The 22752-nt window shown below is 41.8% G+C and overlaps 1 pseudogene; it reads right to left on the reverse strand.

Moving 5' to 3' along the window:
• Positions 1-20823: 20823 nt before the first annotated feature.
• Positions 20824-22388, reverse strand: LOC126952593 (dnaJ homolog subfamily C member 7-like; annotated as a pseudogene).
• Between the last annotated feature and the right edge of the window lie 364 nt (positions 22389-22752).

Consider the following 22752-nt stretch of genomic DNA (forward strand, 5'->3'; position numbering starts at 1 on the left):
CAGTTCCCACTTCTAAGTGAGAACATACGGTTTTTGGTTTTCTACTCCTGGGTTACTTCACTTAGAATAATGGCCTCCAGCTTCATCCAAGTTGATGCAAAGACATTATTTCATTCCTTTTAATGGCTGAGTAGTATTCCATGGTGTACATGTGCCACATTTTCTTTATCCACTCATTAGTCAATGGGCACTTAGGTTAGTTCCACATCTTTGCAATTGTGAATTGAGCTGTTATAAACATACATGTGCAAAGATTCTTTTCATTTAATGACTTCTTTTCCTCTGGGTAGATACTCAGTAGTGGGGTTGCTGGATCAAATGGTAGATCTACTTTTAGTTCTTTAAGGAATCTCCATACTGTTTTCCATAGAGGTTGTACTAATTTACATTCCTACCAGCACTGTATAAAAGTTCCTTTTTCCCCATATCCGTATCAATATCTGTTGCTTTTGACTTTTTAATAATGGCCATTCTTGAAGGAGTAAGGTGGTATTGCACTGTGGTTTTAATTTGCATTCCTCCCCCTCCCCCAGGAACTTTTAACTTGACAACAGAGAGATCAAGTTTTAAGTCCTCTCTAGTGATGAAACTATGAGCCTGGAAACTGCTGTTAGCCATACTTACAGTAGTGTGGAAGAAGTGAGTGTGGGAGAATACACACTCTATCTGTATTCACAGTGCTGTGAAGACATACCCAAGACTGGGTAATTAATACAGGAAAGAAGTTTAATTGACTCATGGTTCAGCATGGCTGGTGAGGCCTCAGGAAACTTACAATCATGACAGAAGGGGAAGCAAACACGTCCTTCTTCACATGGCGGCAGAGAGAACCATCAGATCTCATGAGAACTCACTCAACTATCACAAGAATAGCATGGAGGTAATTGCCCCCGTGATTCAATGACCTCCCACCAGGTCCCTCCCACAACACATGGGGATTATGGGAACTACAATTCTAGATGAGAATTGGGTGGGGACACAGCCAAACCATATCAACAGACAATATGAAGAGAGAAGCAGAGACAAAAAGGTGATCCGTTAGTATCTGAATCCCTGAGGTCTAGGTGCAACTGTGCCCTTCCTGAAGTTTGGTTACAAGAGACAATTAAATTTCCCCTTCCAGAACTAATTTGAATTGTGATCAAATACATGAAACAAAATTATCTTGACTAATCATACTAATACTGACACAATTTTCATCTCCACTGTATTTTGTTTGTTTGCTTGCTTGCTTTTAAATATTTTCCTGAAGTATATGTTTGGGAGGAACTTCTATTTTATGTATACTTTCAGAAGTGACTTAAAAATGATCTTTTCAGGAAACAATATGAGAGATACAATATGTCAATTTCAAATTCACTTTTTTTCCTCCTTGGATAAGGCTTCTAGCATTGTCTTGCACCAGTATTACAGTAAGTAATAGACATTGTGAAGTGCTGCTCAAAATCCCCCTTCAGGACTGAAGAACTTCTTCCCTCCAGTACTGGGAATACTGTCAGCAAATGGCCCTCCACTGACACCTTCTTTTGGAATTTCCTCACCACCTTGCTCAAGGTCACACCCCTTCTGGAGGTAGCCTGCCTCCAGTGTCTGGAATAAAGGCCTGGCTCTCTTGTCAAGTTGGGACAACTCTGGGAGGCCATCCTAGCTTTGGAGCTTCCCATGGATGAACTGAGGACTTTCCTGAGGCTGCATTGAAGTTCATCTTCTTCTGCCCAATCTGTCCTTCTCCTTCCTTCCACAGGCATTGCTTCCGAGACCACTCCCAATCCACTCCCAGCATTCTAATCTCCATCTCAGGGGCAGCCCTTCCTAAATAACTCAACTGGCAGCACAACACTTTAAACATCATCAAACTGGGCTAGGCATGGTGGCTCATGCCTGTAATCCCAACACTTTAGGAGGGCGAGGCAGGTAGATCACGTGGTCAAGAGATCAAGACCATCCTGGCCAACATGGTGAAACACCGTCTCTACTAAAAATACAAAAATTAGCTGGGCGAGGTGGCGCGTGCCTGTAGTCCCAAATGCTTGGGAGACTGAGGCAGGAGAATCACTTGAACCCGGGAGGTAGAGGTTGCAGTGAGCCGAAATCACATCACTGCACTCCAGCCTGGGTCACAGAAAGAGACTCCATCTCAAAACAAACAAACAAACAAACAAACAAAAAAATCAAACTGTGAAAATATTACAGGGTCCCCTAAGAATGGCTCCTTAAATTTTCTTAGCACTCTGCTAAGCATTCCAGAGGACAGAATAGAGGTATGAGGTATGTGCCCTGCCCTTAAGGAGCTCACAGTCTCATTGGAGACATACAGCTTAAGCAGGCATCTTCATACAGCTCAGCAGTGTGCTCAGATGACGAAGGATAAAAGGAAGCCAAAATTAGTGCAGAGTAGGTCATACATAAATATTGCATGAATGAATGTGTTAATTACTTAATAAGAAGAGATCTTTGTGAGCTCAGATAGATGATAACATTTATTTGAGGCCAAGCTGCATTTACCACTGCCATTTTTCCTTTATTCATTAACCCAGTGCAGTATGGTTCTCCCAGTGGCCTTGAACCAACCCAGTTCTCCCCACTTTCTCACTTCTAGTTCTTAAGAATAACTGTAGGCCGGGCGCAGTGGCTCACACCTGTAGTACCAGCACTTTGGGAGGCCGAAGTGGGTGGATCACGAGGTCAACAGATCAAGACCATCCTGGCTAACATGGTGAAACCTCATCTCTACTAAAAATACAAAAATTAGTTGGGCATGGTGGCACGCACACCTGTAGTCCCAGCTACTCGGGAGGCTCAGGTGGGAGAATCGCTTGAACCTGGGAGGAAGATGTTGCAGTGGGCCAGGATCGCACCACTGCACTCCAGCCTGGTGACAGAGTGAGACCCCATTTGAAAATTAAAAAAAAAGAATAATTATAGAAGCTAGGTGCAGTGGCTCGCACCTATAATCCCAGCTACTAGGGAGGCTGAGATGGGAGGATTGCTTGAGCCTAGGAATTCCAGGCTGCAGTGAGCCTGGGTGACAGAGACCCCATTAAAAAAAAAAAAAAGAAAAAAGAATAGCTGTAGAATGCATTGGGAATGCACATCCTGAGGCAAGGAAGAACTGGTCAGAACAGCTCTGTCTCTGTTCCTTCCCCCTCCCTCTTTGACAAAGGACGTTTTTAAATGCTTTAACCCAGCAAGTCACATTACCCTGAACTACAAAACCCAAGGCAGTTGCTATTCAGACTTCCTCAGCTGTGATGCAGGTTGGATGCCTGCAGATGAGAGTCCATCTGCCCTAGGTAGCTTTCCTGAGTCCTGAGGGACTAGCTTGCCCTGAATCCTAGGCATCTGTTGTCCCTTGCTGCCTATCTGTGAGTAATAAACCCTCTTCATAAAACTTGTGCATGTGAGTGTTCTGTCTTGCTGGACTCAGGCAAGTAGTAAAAGCACAGTCCAAGATGCAGTGGGCAGAAGTGGAAACCAGCACACAGTGAGCCTGCTTTGCACCCATTGCTTACTTTTCAGAACAAAATATAAAATAACTAACAGAAGCAAACACAAGCTCCTACTAGAAGCTCTGCCTTGGTTTGGGACAGGTCCCAAGGAAAAGAGCCTGCCCTTTTCCCATATTCCAGAATCTCACCTCTCATTCACTCTCTGAATGGCCAAGGTGGATCAAAGCTTTTGTCACTCCAAAAATAACCTGTGAAGAAAGAGAGCTATTCTACAGCCAGTAATGATTGCAATATTGGTAATAATATCTTATATCAATATAGTATTTTATTGTCTCTGAACTGTGCCTTATTTGATCCTCACATCATCCCGAGAGGTAAAAGGAGTAGATATCATTGTATCCTCCTTTTACAGATAGAGAAACTGAGGTTCAGAGATCCTACATGTTAGAGCTGGGCTCTATTGAGGTCTTCTTACTCCCACTGCAACCTTACTCCTATTGCAACCCTAACAACTCTTGGTTTCTACATATACTATATTCTTGGGGTTCTGTTTCTTACGGCTCATCCTCAACTGAGGGTTATGGCTTATGTCAGCAATAGGGGAATTTACATCTTTAGTTCTAGCAGCACAATAAATTTTGGAGTCAATAAACATTAATCAAGTTTAACAAAACTGAATTTGTGTTATCTTATACATTACTAAGAAGTGATGCATTTCAAACACTATTCTCAATAGCAAAGACATGGAATCAACCTAAAGGTCCATCAATGGTAGACTTGATCAAGAAAATGTGGTACAAATACACCATGGAATGCTGTGCAGTCATAAAAAAGAATGAGATCACATTCTTTGCAGGAACATGGATGGGGAACTGGAGACCATAACCCTTAGTAAACTAACATGGGAATAGAAAACCAAATACCTCACGTTCTTACTTATAAGTGGGAGCTAAATGATGAGAACACATGGACACACAGAGGGAAGCAATACACACTGGGGTCTATCAAAGGGTGGGGGTGGGAGGAGGAAAAGGATCAGTAAAAACAACCAATGGGTACTAGGCTTAATACCTGGGTGATGAAATAATCTGTACAACAAACTCCCATAGTTCATCTTTACCTATTTAACAAACCAGCACATGTACCCCTGAACTTAAAAGTTAAATTAAAAAAAGAAATAACGCATTTGAATATAAACCTTGAATTAAAAAGCAGAGAGAAGTTTGTCCAGTTAATTATACCCATATTTGAACAAATATGTACATTGCATTCTAAAATTGTATAATTTCTCAAGAGATAAAAACTAGATTGTATTGGAAACTTCTTTTTTATTTCTATGCTGCTGCACAACATAACATTCTATTCTTAACTGAGATATACTTTTTTTTGGATGTCTACATTGGCAGGTCCCTTGTGAGGTGGAGGTGGGGGCGGGGGTGAAAATTGATGGGAAAAGAAATTGTGCTGTCAGCTCCTGCGATGCGCCTTCAACTCAAATTGGCTTGCAATTTCCTCCACATGTCTTCAGCCAGCATATGGCAAAAATATCAGTTCGTTTCCCCTTCCCTTCATGAGTGAATTGAGGTCATCTCTTGTGCAGTTATTATTCTGCAAGGATTGTTCTGTAGGATGATTTGATTTCCTATTCTCTTGTCCACTCTTATTTCCACCTATATTTACATCTCATTGATTCTCAGGAATAATGTCTTACTCAGCTTCATTCCATCTGCTCATGTATATAATGAAGATTCTGTTTCTAATGCGTTCTATTCCTGAGTCTGAGACTCATCACAGCAGTCCCACTTATGAACAATATGACCTTGGCCAAGACAATTACCTACTTACTGGCCTTATCTTCCTTCTCTGCACAAAGGGGATAATTATAACCGCCTCTTAATGTGCTTTGAAAAAAATCACAATAGATCCTTGAAATGTGTAGATTTATTGTTCACGGTTGTGCATGCACACATAATTCCTGGAAGCTCTTGACATGTAGAGTAGATTGTCATTTTGGATTAGTGGATGTTTAAAGATGGTACCTGAGATAGTCATTCAGCTGATGCCAGAGCTATGGGACTATCCAATAATTGTATCTTGTCATTCCCTTCTCATCAGTGAAAACACGGAACAATAAAAACCATGTTTATTTAACATGGACCCCAAAAGCAAGCTAGCGTTGAAAAAGTAAAAAGCAAATAAAGTAATCATTATTAGCTAGAAAAATTTGGTTTTGAATAAGTGAAAGAATAAAAGAATATTGAATTGGGCAATGACTCTGTATGTGAATGATTCTGCCATATTTATTCAATTTGAAAGGAAGAAAGGATGATTGAAGAAATTATTTCTGCAGTGCTTTAGCCAATGAAAACATGGACATTTGTGGGGGAAAACTATATGTTGAAGTAACTTCGTAACTTGGAGGATTCTAGATGGGTTTAGATGTTTCTTTCTTGAATGTTAAGAACCTGCTGCATAAGGCAGTGTGGAATTGCTGGGCATGCTATTATTGTCTCATTGGATGAGGTATTGCTGCTTGTATGAGTTATTAATACTTTATAATATTATTTTGACTCCTACATAAAACATGTATTTTAGGCCAGTGTGGTGGCTCATGCCTGTAGTCCTAGCACTTTGAGAGGCTGAGGTGAGGGGATTGCTTGAGCCCAGGGGTTTGAGACCAGCGTGGACAACATGGCAAAACCCTGTCCCTACAAAAAATACAAAAATTAGTCAGGCGTTGTGGCAGGTACCTGTAGTCCCAGCTACTCAGCAGGCTAAGGTAGAAGGATCATCTGAGTCCTGGCAGGTCAAGGCTGCAGTGAGCTGAAATCAGGCCACTGTACTCCAGCTTGGACCACAGAGTAAGACTCTATCTTAAAAAAAAAAAAAAAAAAAAAAAAAAAAAAAAAGACCAAGTATTTTAAACTCCCTGGAGCTCATACTCCATAGTTATGGCTGTGAAAATAGTAAACAGGTTGGATAATTTGTTTAAAACTATCAACTCACTTAGGAACTGGGCATGGTGGCTCACACCTGTAATCCCAGCACCTTGGGAGACCGAGGTAGGTGGTTCACTTGAGGTCAGGAGTTCGAGACCAGACTGGCCAACATGGTGAAACCCCATCTTTATTTAAAAGGAAAAAAAAAAAAAAAAGCTTGCTGCGGTGGCTCATGGCTGCAATCCCAGCGCTCTGGGAGGCCAAGGCAGGTGGATCACCTGAAGTGTGGAGTTCGAGACCAGCTTGGCCAGCATAGTGAAACCTCATCTCTACTAAAAATACAAAAAATTAGCCAGGCATGGTGGCGGGCGCCTGTAATCCCAGCTACTTGGTTGGCTGAGGCAGGAGAATGGCTTAAACCCAGGGGGCAGATGTTGCAGTGTGCTGAGATGGAGCATTGCACTCCAGCCTGGGCAATAAGAGTGAAACTCTGTCTCAAAACAAACAAACAAAATAAACAAAAAACAGTTAGCCAGACATGGGGGCATATGTCTGTAATCCCAGCTACTGGGGAGGCTGAGACATGAAAATCTCTTGAACCCGGGAGGTAAAAGCTGCAGTGAGCCAAGATCACTCCACTGCACTCCAGTCTGGGCAACAGAGAGAGACTCCATCTCAAAAAAAACCCCAAAACTCTCAACTCACTTAAAGGTGCCTGTGTAAATGCTCATAACCTTTAATTTATGTTTTCCTTCTGTGAATCTATCCTAAGACAATAGTCCAAAATATAGAAAAATGTTTGAAAATGTTTGTGCATTACAATATTGCAGCTTTACATGTTGTTTATATTGCAGCTTTATATGTAGTCAAAAGCTTTTGGAAACAATCTAAATGTCCACTATTAAAAGATGGTTTAGTAAATTATTATTTAAACATAGATAAGTTGTGTTGCTGTTTAAAATAATGTTTTAAAAAACTTCAGTTAAAAATGAAAATGGCATGACAAAATGTTAAAAAAAATTCTAGATAAAAATCTATTTTACTGTTGGAGATCAACTATGTGATGATACGCATGTTGATAAAGGTCCAAAAATAAGTATGCCATGATGATAATACAATGGTTTTTGAACAATGAAATTAAGACTTATTTATATTTGATTTACTTTCTAATTTTTCTATAATCCATAGATATTATATTTGGAGTCAGAAAAAGATTGAAGAAAATTTTAAAGAAATGGAGTGTTTTTTGTTTGTTTGTTTGTTTGTTTATTTTTGTTTTGATGGAGTCTCGCTCTGTCACCCAGGCTGGAGCTCAGTGGCATGCTCTTGGCTCACTGCAACCTCCGCCTCCCGGGTTCAAGGGATTCTCCTGCATCAGCCTCCCAAGTAGCTGGGACTACAGGTGCGTGCCACCACGCCCAGCTAATTTTTGTGTTTTTAGTGGAGACGATGTTTCACCGTGTTAGTCAGGAAGGTCTCCATCTCCTGACCTCATGATCTGCCTGCCTCAGCCTCCCAAAGTACTGGGATGACAGGCTTGAGTCACCACACCCAGCCTATTTTTAGTAATCTATCTTCCTAACAATTAACATTATCTGGTGGAATTTTGTGCCACGAACAAGCCAATAACCCAATATCAGAAACTAGAGTAAGTATTGATAATCTGTAGCACCTGTACCATACAGGCATGTAAATGTCATGCAACTTCTTGTCTAGCACCTGCGAAATCAGGCTGGCTATAACTTTTTTTTTTTTTTAGATGAAGTCTCACTCTTGTTGCCCAGGCTAGGGTGCAGTGGTGCGATCTCAGCTCACTACAACCTCCACCTCCCAGGTTCAAGCAATTCTCCTGTCTTAGCCTTTCTAGTAGGGGCAGAGGTTATAGGCACCCACCATCACGCCCAACTAATTTTTGTATTTTTAGTAGATACGGCGTTTCACCATGTTGGCCAGGCTGGTCTTGAATTCCTGACCTCAAGTGATCTGCCCTCCTCAGCCTCCCAAAGTGCTGGGATTACAAGCGTGAGCCACTGCACCCAGCCTATAACTTTTAAACATTTCTATAGTGAGTGAAACAAAGTATTGACAAGATCCAGAAAAAAAATTTCCAGATGCCTTCTGTCATTACCCTACTTCGGGTAATGGTTCATTTACAAACGCCTGTCTAACTAAACACTTGGTACTGTAATGTGTTAAGAGTTGGGAAGCAAGACAGAATAAGTAGTTCAGAGTTTAAAGTCTAACGGGAAAGGTAAATATGAAGCAAATAATCATGTAACTCAAAGCCAGAAAGATTAGTGAGTGTTCGCCAAGCCAAGCTGAGTGGTAAATAAGGCAGGAGGCAATATATGCCCCAACTCTGGAGGCAAGAAGTTTAGTACCTAGTGCTCTCCAACTGTCAGCTCTCCTTCCTTGGCTTGCTTACAGAGGGCTCTACTTCTCAGCTCCTTTGTACTTGGGCAAGTAATGTGTCTGCTTCTGTCCACTAAAATGTGAATAGGAGTCAATATACAGCAATTCCAAGACTAAGGCAGTCTCTTTCCTCTCCTGACCTTTAGCAGAGAGGTCCATGTCTTGTAGAGGGTACAGGTTACAGGATCATGTCTAGATCACAGAGTCACCATATAGATAGCAGTCACCCTGGAGAGTTGCCTGGACCTGCATCTGACTGCATTGACAAGAGACACCTTTTTGTGTATGTCTTGTTTCACAGAAGAAATGTGCATCTAGAAATGACAATATTCATTGCATCAGCTATGACTGACATCATTACGACATGGTCCCTACGGAGATGCATTCCACAGCATTTTAAGTTGATATTCACTTGCCTGATCTCAAATCTCCCCATTGCACATCCCAGGAAACATGGTTTTCTAAGCCCCATTTATTCAATTTCTGGCCAGTTCTCCCTCCCGGGTTGTAGTTATAAGTAGAGTATACTTCTCAGGAGACTGCCACCAATCCCTAGCTGCCTATTTCCACAACTCTTTCTTTGAAGCCTCCTCTAGTTAATGTAAAAATTGCATGTTAATATCCAGCATGAGTTTTCTCTGCTTCACTTTTCTTAAACCCTGTCATCAAATATGTGTGCCAAACACAAAATAAACAACATAAAAAGAAGCCACAGGGGGGAAAAAAACTTCCATGCTTGCAACACACAGTCAGTTAAACTCAGAAGAGTACAGTGGTGAGCATTTGGGGCATGCTACCCACATATGCCTTGCTATGAGCACACAGGTTAGTCAGCCCCGCTAGTTCTACCTGTCCTCATCTGTAGTAACAGCTAACATTACATAGGGCTTACTTTGTGTTAACAGGTTAGAACCAGACCAACCACCTCCATCAATCATGCCAAACTCAGAACTGGAAGAACTACTTCCAGTTCCAACTGAGAATGTCTTAAGACTCACACAAACACTTCCTTCTTCTTTCAGAACCGGAGTCAACCCCCACTTTAAGAAACCAACCAATTCAAAGACTTTCCCCACTTTTGATATTCCAAGATCAACCACTGAACAACAAAAATTATGCAGTCATTTCCCCTGCTATTTCAGAATTGAAATGCATTATCTTGGGTCTGTAAGTTTATGAAGCTCATTTGTTTATATCATAATAGCTTTTTTTTTTTTTTTAATGAGAAACAGGCTTTTCCACAGTTTAGAGAACCCGCCAAGGCTCAGCTGCCACCGACGAGGACCCTTGAGCCAAATGACTTTGGCGTGCTTATCTGAGGGCACTGAAAGCCTCTTCTGTTTGAGATTCCTGGCTTATGGTGGACAGATGAATCATATTCTGGGTCTAAGATATGATTTCATTGAAGCTTCCAAGCACTGAATGTGATTTTTTTTTTCCTGAGAAAATTATATTTTACTGATTGATATCTTTGGACTTTCTGATTAGACTTCTGTTACTAAAAGTTCTTGGTGACATAGCAGTTTTCATCCAGGCTCAGCTTTATCTTGTTCTGTCCTCTCATAAACATTATTTGTCAATAAGAGGAAAAACAATAGAGAATGATCAGCAGATGGAGTCCCAATAAATCTATTTCCATGACCAAAAGTAGCCTCCAAAATGTGTGCTTATGGCCAAGATGGAGTAATAAGGAAAGATTGACCCTCTTGCCTGAAACAACCAACACAAAAGGACAAAATATATGAAAGAACATATTTCAGGTTATTAGGTATCAGGCAGCAATAAACATTGATTGCTGGGAGATGGGAAACAAATAAGATGACTGATGATTGGCTTGCCTTCAGGCCACAGAACAGAAAAACAGAACCAAAGAGGAGCTTCAAAGTATCCCTGAGTTGAGGAGATGCAGCTGAGAATCTGGAGAAAACAAAGTAGCTAGAATTTATAGGACAGAGTACTGAAGATTGTCGCAAGGAAGGAATCATCCAAAATAATTAGTGGGTACTCACACAGGATGGGGAATAGTGCCCACTCCCACCAGCCAAACTGAAAAACCTTGTAATTCACAAAGCATTTGGTAAAGCGTCTTGCCTTAATTGTGAAGAATAATTAACCCTGCCCTAAGACTGATGAACAAATCTTAAAAGTAAGCCACAAAAGGAACAAACTATTTTCAAGTAGTTTACATCCCAGAAAAATGCTCGAGAATCTTTTATTATTATTATTTAATATTTTTTATTTCAATAGCTTTTGGGGTACAAATGGTTTTTTGTTATATGGATGAATTGTACAGTGGTGGAGTCTGAGATTATTGTGTACCTATCACCCAAGTATTACACATTGTACCCAATATGTAATTTTTTATCCCTCATCCCACCCCTGTCTTCCCCCTCTGACTCTCCAGAGTCCTGTTAGACCAATCTGTCCAATCTGTCTGCCTTTGTGTATCCATAACTTAGCTCCCACTTATAAGTCAGAACATATGGTATTTTGTTTTCCATTCCTAAGTTACTTCACTTAGAATAATGGCCTCCAACTCTATCCAAGTTGCTGCAAAGACATTATCTCGTTCTATTTTATGGCTGGGTAGTATTCCATGGTGTATGTATACCACATTTTCTTTATCTACTCACTGGTCAGTGGGTACTTTGGTTGGTCCCATTTCTTTGCAATTGTGAATCGTGCTGCAATAAACATACCTTTTTATATTACCACTCAAGGTACTTTTCTGATATAATTACTTCTTTTCCTTTGGGTAGATACTCAGTAGTGGGATTGCTGGATCGAATGGTAGATCATCTTTGAGTTATTTAAGAAATCTGGCCAGGTGCCCTGGCTCACGTCTGTAATCCCAGCACTTTGGGAGGCTGAGGTGGGCAGATCACGAGATCAGGAGCTCGAGACCAGGCTGACCAACATGGCAAAACCCCTTCTCTACTAAAAAGACATAAAAAATTTAGCAGGGCGTGTTGGCTGGCACCTGAAGTCCCAGCTACTCAGGAGGCTGAGGCAGGAGGATTGCTTGAACCCAGGAGGCAGAGGGTTGCAGTGAGCAGAGATCATGCCACTGCACCCCAGCCTGGGCAACAACAGAGTAAGACTCTGTCTACAAAAAACAAAACAACAACAACAACAACAACAACAACAACAGAATAGCTACTCCTGCTTACTTTTGGTTTCCATTTGCATGGAATATCTTTTTCCATCCCTTTACTCTGAGTTTCTATGAATTCTTAAGTGTTAGGTGAGTCGCTTGAAGACAAGAGATATTTGGTTTGTGATTTTTTTTATCCATTCTACCAATCTGTGATTATTTTGTTTTGTTTTTATTTGGCAGAGTCTTGCTCTGTTGCTTAGGCTGGAGTGCAGTGTTGCAATCTCAGCTCACTGCAACCTCTTCCTCCTGTATTCAAGCAATTCTCATGCCTCAGCCTCCTGAGTAGCTGGGCCCACAGGCTTGCACCACTGTGCCTGGCTAATTTTTTGTATTTTTAGTAGAGAGAGGGTTTTGCCATGTTGGCCAGGCTGGTCTCGAACTCCTGGCCTTAAGTGATCCGTCCACCTCCGCCTCCCAAAGTACTGGAATTACAGGCATGAGCCACCATGCCCGGCCCAATCTCTGTCTTTTAAGTGGAGCATTTAGGCCATTTGTGTTCAACATTAATATTGAGATATGAGGTATGCTTCCACTTATCAAGTTGATTGTTACCTAGATATTTTGTTTTCTTTGTTGTGTTACTGTTTTATAGGCCCTGTGACTGTTACGCCTGTAGGAGGTACTAGTCTGGTGCATAGCAATCTTTTGTTTCAAGAGTTAGAACTCATTTTACCTTTTCTTGTAGAGCTGATTGGTTTAAGTGACAACTTCTCTCAGCATTTGCCTGTCTGAAAATACTTTCTCTCTCCTTCATTTATGAAACTTAGTTTTGCTGGATACAAAATGCTTGCATGACAGTTTTTTCTGTTTAAGGAGGCTAAAGACAGGACCCTGATCCCTTCTGGCTTGTAAGGTTTCCACTGTGAAGTCTGCTGTTAGTCTGATAGCTTTTCCTTTATAAGTTACCTGAGGCTTTTTTCTCACTGCTCTTAGAATTCTTTCCTTTACATTGACTTTGGATAGCCTAGTGACTACAGGCCTTGGTGATATCCTTTTTCCAATTAATCTCCCAGGAGTTCTTTGAGCTTCTTGTATTTAGATATCTAAATTTCTAGCAAGGCCAAGGAAGTTTTTCTCAATTATTCCCTCAAATAAGTTTTTCAAACTTTTTGCCTTCTCTTCTCCCTCAGGAACACCACTTAATTCTAGGTTTGACCATTTTACATAATGCCATATTTTTTAGACACTTTGTTAATTTCTTTTGATTCTTTTTCCTTTACTTTTGTCTGATTGGGTTAATTCGAAAACCTTATCTTGAAGCTCTGAAATTCTTTCTTTCCTTCCTTCCTTCCTTCCTTCCTTCCTTCCTTCCTTCCTTCCTTCTTTCTTTCTTCCTTCCTTTCTTTCTTTCTTTCTTTCTTTCTTTCTTTCTTTTTCTTTCTTTCTTTTCTTTCTTTCTTTTTCTTTCTTTCTTTCTTTCTTTTTCTTTCTTTCTTTTTTTTCTTTCTTTCTTTCTTTCTTTCCTTCCTTCCTTCCTTCCTTCCTTCCTTCCTTCCTTCCTTCCTTCCTTCCTTCCTTCCTTCCTTCCTTCCTTCCTTCCTTCCTTCCTTCCTCTCTCTCTCTCTCTCTCTCTTTCTTTCTTTCTTTTGAGATGGAATTTCACTCTGTCGCCCAGGCTGGAGTATAGTGGCGCAATCTTAGCTCACTGCAACCTCCGCCTCCTGGGTTCAAGCGATTATCCTGCCTCAGCCTCCCAAGTAGCTGGGACTACAGGCATGTGCCACCATGCCCGGCTAATTTTTTGTATTTTTAGTAGAGACAGGATTTCACCGTGTTAGCCAGGATGGTCTCAATCTCCTGACCTCGTGATCCACCTGCCTCAGCCTCCCAAAGTGCTGGGATTACAGGCGTGAGCCACCATGCCTGGCCTGAAATTCTTTCTTCTACTTGGTCTAGTCTGTTGTTAAAGCTTTCCACTACATTCTATAATTCCCCAAATGTATCTTTCATTTCCAAGGGTTCTAACTGGTTTTTCTTTATAATATCTATTTAGAAAATTTTTAATTCATATCCTGAATTATGAAAAATTTCTTTACATTGGTTTTCACCTTTCTCTTGTATCTCCTTGAGTAGCTAAATAGTCAACTTTTTGAATTCTTTATCTGGTATTTAAAGAGCTTATCTTTGTATAGATCCATTGCTGGAGAGTTCGTGTGATCTTTTGGTAGGGGATGGTGTTATATAGAACGCTGTTTTGTTATATCGCCAGAATTATTTTTCTGGTTTCTTCTCATTTGGGTAGACTATTTATTGTAATTATTGTTGAATTTATTTTTGATATTACTCTTTTTTAGAATTTCTTTTCCCCCCATTAGCAATGTGACTTTAATGTTTATAATTTACTGTAGCCTAATACGGCTCTTGGTGCTTTAGGGATGAAGACTCTGCTCCTTGGTTGTAGAGAGTCTCTGTATGATGCTTTCTCAGATGCTGGTTATGGTAGCAATGTGCTTGTTGTGTGAGTAAGTTCAGTGTCTCCTATGAGGTTGGAACGGCAGAGGTCTCTCGAGGCTTTTTCATTCCTCCACGGTGTGCACTTTTTTATTCATTTAATTTTTCCTCCAGTATTTTATTTACTGGGTTCAATAGTTCAGGCTTCAGGCCAGTAGAGGAGGTGTCTCTAGGTAGAAACTGGTCATGACTAAAGCAGGTAGGTAAATGCAATACCTAATGGTGGGCAGAGGTCTCAGCCTTGGCAGAGGTGGCTGGGGTAGCTCTTGGTGAAATACACTGAGGTCTTATCAAGAGGAGTCGCCTCAGCTCCACTGCAAGGCTAGCAGTAAAGCCATTCACCTCCCAGTCACACTCCTGATCTAGTGTTTCAGTTATTCAAATCAGGCAGGCACCTCTTTTCATCTGCAGGAATGTTGATGTTCCAAGTAGAGAGGGATTGTAACTCTACCCCTCATGCAAGCCTGAACCTGGAGGGTACTCTTCCTGCAGTGACGCAGTCACCCTGAAGTTTTCTGGAAAGGCTGTCTATAGGTGCACCCATGTTAAGCTCCCATAGGAGAAGTCCTAGATGTGCCTGCAGTGATGGACTAGGAGGAAAAGAGTCCCCTTCTCCAAGATCCTTCACAAGTGCCAGGGCTGCCTGACTGTTGGGATACAGCTATAGACTGGTCGTGTGGATGGACTCAGAACCTCCTGGTTAGCCAGGGTGCTGCAGGCAATGGTGATAGCTGAGGTCACACACAAGTTTTCTCCTTCCTGGGCTCTGTGTTATTCTACCTGAGAATGCTGTAATGGACTGTGTCAGTTGGCCTCCAGCCAGGAGGTGGTGCTTGCAAGAGTGTCAGCTGTGGTACTAGTGGTGGGATTTGTGCTTGCCTTATGTAACTCAGGGGAGGTATTCTAGAATCTCAGGCAATGGGTAGGTCGGTAGAACTCCCAAAAGTTTCTGTCCCTTGTGTTAAGCCACCAGGGCAGGTGGTGGAGCAAAGCCAGGTGGGGGCTGGGTCAGGCAGGTCCATGCTCTGGCTCTCCACATGCAGGGCAAGTAACCCCAGTAGGGTCTGGGGGCTGGTCCTCTGGCTGCTCCGGTAATGTTCCAGGAAGAAGTGCAGCTGCCTGTGTTGCACAGAAGAGTTTGACAGGGAGTGCGGAATAGCAGGCAACAGTAAACCTACCCAGCTCCCACACACTTAGAAAGGCAGGTCACAGGCTGGGTGTGGTGGTTCATGCCTGTAATCCCAACACTTTGGGAGGCCAAGACAGGCGGATCACAAGGTCAGGAGATCAAGACCATCCTGGCCAACATGGTGAAACCCCATCTCTACTAAAAATACAAAACTTAGCCGGGCGTGGTGGCCCATACCTATAATCCCAGCTACTTGGGAGGCTGAAGCAGGAGAATTGCTTGATCCCAGGAGGCGGAGGTTGCAGTGAGCCAAGATCACTCCACAGCACTCCATCCTGGGAAACAGAGTGAGACTCCATCTCAAAAAAAAAAAAAAAAAAAAAAAGTAAAAGGCAGGTCTCTCATATCTGCAGTGTTACACTAGTATCAGCTAGCTAAGTTGCAGGCAATCTGCACTTAAAATTCAAAACTACCCCAGCCCATAAGCCTTCCCTGTGGAGACAGCAACAGCAGCTTTCAGGCCCTGCTCCTCCCAGTCCCAGCTCCTGTACTTATGGCTGTAGCACACTTCCCGCTTGCCCCCAGTTCTGGCCAAGGGAGTCTGTCCCCACTTGAAATTATATGGTGAATTTCAGCTGGGAGCTTCTCTCAACTTGCAACCACCACTTGAGTTAGTTGGCAGATTTCTGGGAGGTCCCTTGTGAGGTAGACCAAAAATAACTTCCCTCAGTCTGTGCTGAAGACTGGGAATGCACACAAGGCTCTTCCCACTGCTGCTCCTGCTTTTGTATTCCCCATCGCTCCCTAAATCACTGCCAGCACTCAGTTAAGGCCTTAGGGTTAAGGCCTTAGGGTTAAGGCCAAGGGTTAAGGCCTTCCCCCATGAACGGGATTAACTGGTTCCCCAGTGGGAGTGTATATCCTAGAGGCGGTGTATCCCCCTTCAGATTCTGCAGACCTAATTTTCCACCTGACTCATGGTGTAGGCTGCAGCCCACCATTTCTTTCTTTCTTTTTTCTTTTTTTTTTTTTTTTTTTTTTTTTGAGACAGAGTCTCGCTCTGTCTCCCAGGCTGGAGTTCAGTGGCGCGATCTTGGCTCACTGTAAGCTCCTCCACCTGGGTTCATGCCATTCTCCTGCCTCAGCCTCCCAAGTAGCTGGGACTACAGGCACCCGCCATCACACCTGGCTAATTTTTGTGTTCTGTTTAGTAGAGACAGGGTTTCACCATGTTAGCCAGGAAAGTCTCGATCTCCTGACCTTGTGATCTGCCTGCCTCAGCCTCCCAAAGTACTAGGATTACAGGCGTGAGCCACCACACCCGGCCACAACCCACCACCTTTTTCAAAGGGCCTGTGGTTTCTTTCAGTTTCCCTGTTTAGTTCCTGTGTTGCTTCTTGGAGAAAAGTTCGCAGCGTGAAACACTACACACTATTGTGTCTTTCCAAGGGGGAGAAGCATGTTAACAATGTCCCCAATCTACCATCCAAGAAGAGACCAAGAGTCTTTTTAGGAATATAAAACTATCCAGCACCAAACAAGGAAAAAATCTATAATGCCCAGCATTCAGTCAAGGATTACCATACATCAGGATCTCAAATCTAATACAACACAATTTAAAGAAAGAAAATAAAAGATTACCAGTCATGAAGGAAGCAAAACACCACCCTTAATGAAGAGAAAAGTCAGTCAATTGAAAACAACCTAGATGTTAGGATTAGCAGACAAGGACACTAAAACACTTATTGTAACTGGTTTTCATGTGATCAAAAGTTAAGTAAAGACGTGGAAGATGTAGAAGAGATCTAAATCAAATTCTAGTGATGAAAATTTTAGAAATGAGATGAAAAGTTCATTGGATGAAATTAGGAGCAAATTAGATGTTTCACAATAATGTGATTACACTTAACACCATTGAACTGTACATGTAAAAATGGATAAAATGGCAAATTTTATGTAGTGTCTTTTACCACTATATATATTATATATAGATTTATATATTATATATATATATTATATATTATATATATTTTATATATATTTATTATTATTATTATTTTTGAGACAAGATCTCACTCTGTCACCCAGGCTGGAGTATAGTGGCACAATCATGGCTCACAGCAACCTCAACCTCCCAAGCTCAAATAATCATCCCACCTCAACCTCGCATGTAGCTGGTACCACAGGCACGTGTCACCATGCCCAGCTAATTTTTAAAAAATTGTAGGCCAGGCACAGTGGCTCATGCCTGTTATCCCAGTACTTTGGGAGGCTGAGGTGTGTGGATCACCTGAGGTCAGGAGTTCAAGACTAAGTTGGCGAATACGGTGAAATCCCATCTCTACTAAAAATACAAAAATCAGCCAGGAATGGTGGCAAGCGCCTGTAATACCAGCTACTCAGGAGGCTAAGGCAGGAAAATCACTTGAACCCGGGAGGCAGAGGTTACAGTGAGCTGAGATTACACCATTGCATTCCAGCCTGGGCAACAGAGCGAGACTCTGTCTCAAAAAAAAAAAAAAAAAAAAAAAAGTTGTAGAGATGAATCTCACTTTGTTGCCCAGGCTGGTCTCAAACTCCTGGGCAATCCTCCTGCCTCAATCTGCCAAAGTGGTGGGATTACAGGTGTAAGCAACCATGCTCAGCTTAAAAAAATATTTAAGGGGCCAGGCGCAGTGGCTCAAGCCTGTAATCTCAGCACTTTGGTAGGCCGAGGAAAGCGAATCATGAGGTCAGGAGATCGAGACCATCCTGGCTAACAGGGTGAAACCCCATCTCTACTAAAAATACAAAAAATTAGCCAGGCGTGGTGGCACATGTCTGTAATCCCAGCTACTCTGGAGGCTGAGGCAGGAGAATTGCTTGAACCCAGGAGGCGGAGGTTGCGGTGAGCCAAGATCCCACCATTGCACTCCAGCCTGGGCAACAAGAGTGAAACTCTGTCTCAAAAAAAAAAAAAAAGAAAATTAGCCGGGCATGGTCATGGGCACCTGTAGTCCCAGCTACTTGGGAGGCTCAGGTGGGAGAATGGCATGAAGCCAGGCGGCCGAGCTTGCAGTGAGCTGAGATCACGCCACTGCACTCCAGCCTGGGTGACAGAGCAAGATTCTGTCTCAAAAAAAAAAAAAAAATTAAGGAGTTAAAGAAGTAGATTAAAAATTGCAGAAGAAAAGATTAGTGTATATGAAGACATAGCAATAGAAATTATCTAAAATTAAACAGAGAAAGAATAAATATTTAAAAACCATGTATTACTGAGCTGTGGAAAACTTCAAGATGCCTAATATACAAGTAATAGAAGTCACTGAAAAAGAAGAGAGAGGGTAACAGAAAAAAATGGGAAGAAATAATGGCCAATAATTTTCCAAATTTAATGAAAAGTATAAATCTACATATTCAAGAAGCCCAATGAACCCAAAGCACAAGAAATGTGAAGAAAATTACACTAAAGCACATCTTAATTAAATTAAACCAGTGATGGAACATTGTAAACCAGAGAAAAACATCACAATACATATAGGGAAACAAAGATAAGAATGATAGCAGATCTCTTATAAGAAAAAATGCAAGTGAGAAGACAGTGACACAACGTCTTTAATGTACTGATGAACAAGTTATTAAACTGTCAAACTAGAATTTTATACCAAGCAAAAGTATGTTCAAGAACTAAGGTGAAATAAAGACTCTTTCACACATACAGAAGCTGAAAATATTTATCACCAACAGACTTGCTCTATAAGAAATATCAGGCTGGGTGTGGTGGCTCATGCCCGTAATCCCAGCACTTTGGGAGGCCAAGGTGGGTGGATCACAAGGTCAGGCAATCAAGACTATCCTGGCCAACATAGTGAAACCCCATCTCTACTAAAAACACAAAAATTAGCTGGACTTGGTGGTGCACACCCGTAATCCCAGCTTCTCAGGAGGCTCAGGCAGGAGAATCACTTGAACCCGGAGTCAGAGATTGCAGTGAGCTGAGATCACACCACCACACTCTAGCCTGGCAACAGAGCAAGACTCCATCTCAAAAAAAAAAAAAAAAAAAAAAAAAAGAAAGAAAGAAATGTCAAAGGAAGTTCTTCAACCAAAGACATGAGGAAAAGGGAAGAAAAGGAAGAGATGGGTCAAACAGAAGACAAATGGCAAGATGACAGACTTAAATCTATCGATTATCACATTAAATATAACTTTGTCAAAACATCTCAGTTAAAAGGCAGAGACTGTCAAATAGATAAGAAACACAGGCCGGGTGCAGCAGCTCACACCTGTAATCCCAGCACTTTGGGAGGTTGAGGCTGGCAGATCACCTGAGGTCGGGAGTTCAAGGCCAGCCTAACCAAACCCTGTCTCTACTAAAAATACAAAATTAGCTGGGCATGGTGGTACATGCCTGTAATCCCAGCTACTTGGGAGGCTGAGGCAGGAGAATTGCTTGAACCCAGGAGGCGGAGGTTGTGGTGAGCCGAGATTGCTCCATTGCACTCCAGCCTGGACAAGAGGTGAAACTCCGTCTCAAAAAGAAAAAGAAAAAGAAGACCAAACTATATGTTGCATATAAGAAATGTGCTCTCTCTCCACATATATATATATATAGAGAGAGAGAGAGGGTTTTTTTTGTTTGTTTGTTTGTTTGTTTGTTTGTTTGTTTTGAGATGGAGTCGCTCTGTCGCCCAGGCTGGAGTGCAGTGGTGCAATCTAGGCTCACTACAAGCTCCGTCTCCCGAGTTCACGCCATTCTCCTGCCTCAGCCTCCTGAGTAGCTAGCACTACAGGCGCCCACCACCATGCCCAGCTAATTTTTTGTATTTTTAGTAGAGACGGGGTTTCACCGTGTTAGCCAGGATGGTCTTGATCTCCTGACCTCGTGATCTGCCCACCTCAGCCTCCCAAAGTGCTGGGATTACAGACGTGAGCCACCGCACCCGGCTTTTTTTTTTTTTTTTTAATATCAGTCTAGCTAGAGATTGACCAATTTTATTGATTTTCTCAAAGAAAGTGCTTTTGGTGTTATTCATTTTCACACACACACACACACACACAAACACACACATTAGATGTTAAAAGACAGAAAAAGATAATCTTGCTAACCTTAACTAAAAGAAAGTTGTAGTGACTATATTACTAGCAGACACGATAGATTTCACAGCAAACAATATTACATGGAATTTCTCAAGTTTATTTCATAATGACAAAGGGAGGTCATAAACAAATCTAAACATTTATGCACCTAATAATAAAATACATCGAGCAAAAACTGATAGAACTACAGGAGAGGCAGACAAATTATGGTTGGAGATTTAAATATTCCTCTCAATAAAAATGATCTACTAATTATATTTAAACTGAGTGACTGCATTTTCTGGATTCTGGATGGTTGCCCTTCATTAGCCAAATTGAAGAAAGAAACTTCTTGGACCAGACGCTTCAAAGCTGAAGCCCGCAGGACCATAGAAGAATACCTTGAAGATATTGTTTGCATCAAAATCACCCAAATTCATGTCCTCCTTATCCAGGTCCTGTCCACTGTGATAATGAATCGTTTTCTTGGAATCAAAGAGGATGGTAAAGACCTTGCCACTTCCTTGATCTTCTCCTCCTCCTTTTGAACCCCAGCACTGGCTCCATCATGCCGATGTGGATGGTACATAAAGGTCTGTTTCCAATAAGCTTTCTTGATCTTGTCCTCAGAGGCATTCTTGTCCACTCCCAGAACTTTGTAGTAATTATCCCTCTTACTCTTCTTCAGTTCCAGCTGTGCATTTTTTAGGAGCTGTTTGTATTCTTTTGTTTTCTCCATCTGATATACTTTTTTCATAGCCTCACACTGTTTCCTCATACTGTTCTGTGTCCATCAAACACTGAGCTCTTCTCAAGCAGGCTTTTATGTAAGCGCCAGGAGCTTCACTGCATTTGTGCAGCTGTCTATTGCATCATCTAGTTTCCCAAGCTCAGAATTAACTGTATCCCGGTTTCAGTAGAGTTTAGCAATTGCTTTTATATTGTTGAGGTCTATCCCAGGGCTTCCGTGTCCAGTTCACCAGCTAGTTTGTAATTTCCTTCCCTAAATGCTTTATTCCAGTCTTCTTTCTTTGTGTTAAATGCTCTGGCATTTCTGCACCCAACACAGGCCTTCTCATGGTCAGGAGCCATTCTGAGAGCCTGTACAAAAAACTGAACAACTGCCTGCTCAATACAATCTTCATAATAAAGGCAAAGACCGCGTACATACAGAGCATCCACATTGGTGGAATCCATTCATAAAATGTCACTGGCCGCAGACTGTGTTTCTGGATAATGACCCGGCATTGCTAAACATTCTGCTTTGAGGGATATGGAAGTGATGGCAGACAGGAGCAAATTCTAGGGCATAGTCCATGCAGAAAACAACCTTCTGAAAAGCCCACTTCTCAAAACCTGTTTCTGTGACTTTCTCCTATTCCACAACTGCATTAGCATTTGTGAACTCCTGTTGCGAGTGAGCATTGTTATGATCCAGTTCTAGGGCTTTCTGAAAACTGCAATGTGCTGCCATGGCATTCCCTGGAGAGAGGTGGCACTTGCCCTCTCGTAGATGTCCCCGGAAGAAACCATCAGCCAATTTCACTGACTGTGAAAGCATCTCCAAGCATTTCCCAAAACCTTCCAAGCATCATCAATATGGCTGCTCTATTACTATAATAGCTAGCATTTTTAGGGCACATATCTATGGCTTTTGTCTAATAGTTATAAGCTTCGTTGTAATCTTTCTTGGCATAGTGTGCATTTCCTTGTTGCTTCAAAGACTCTGCTTCAGTATTTTAAATTACAAACTGGCAAAGCTGCCCTCCTTTTATTGAGGCAATCCTCCCTTTTTGTTCTTCTCCATCACTGTCCTGGCAAGCCCTCTTTGCTTCCTCTTCATGGAGCAGCCCTGGCTTTGTTGCCGCCATTACTACGTTGCACAATGGAGCAACTGACAGTTTCTTAAAAAGCTAATTATATCCCTGCCATATGATGCAGCAATTCCACTCCTAGATATTTACTTAAAGGAAAACAAAGCATATATCTATACACAAAACTTGTAGATGAACATTTATAGCAGCTTTATTTATAGCAGCAGAAATCCGGGGGGAAAAAGGCTTCAATGTTTATGTTCAGGTGAGTGGATAAACAATTTTTGGTATGCCCATATAACAGAATACAAATCAATGCAAAAAGTGAACTATTGACTCACAC

This window comes from Macaca thibetana, chromosome 4 (assembly GCF_024542745.1).
Source record: "Macaca thibetana thibetana isolate TM-01 chromosome 4, ASM2454274v1, whole genome shotgun sequence".
Lineage (NCBI taxonomy): Eukaryota > Metazoa > Chordata > Mammalia > Primates > Cercopithecidae > Macaca > Macaca thibetana.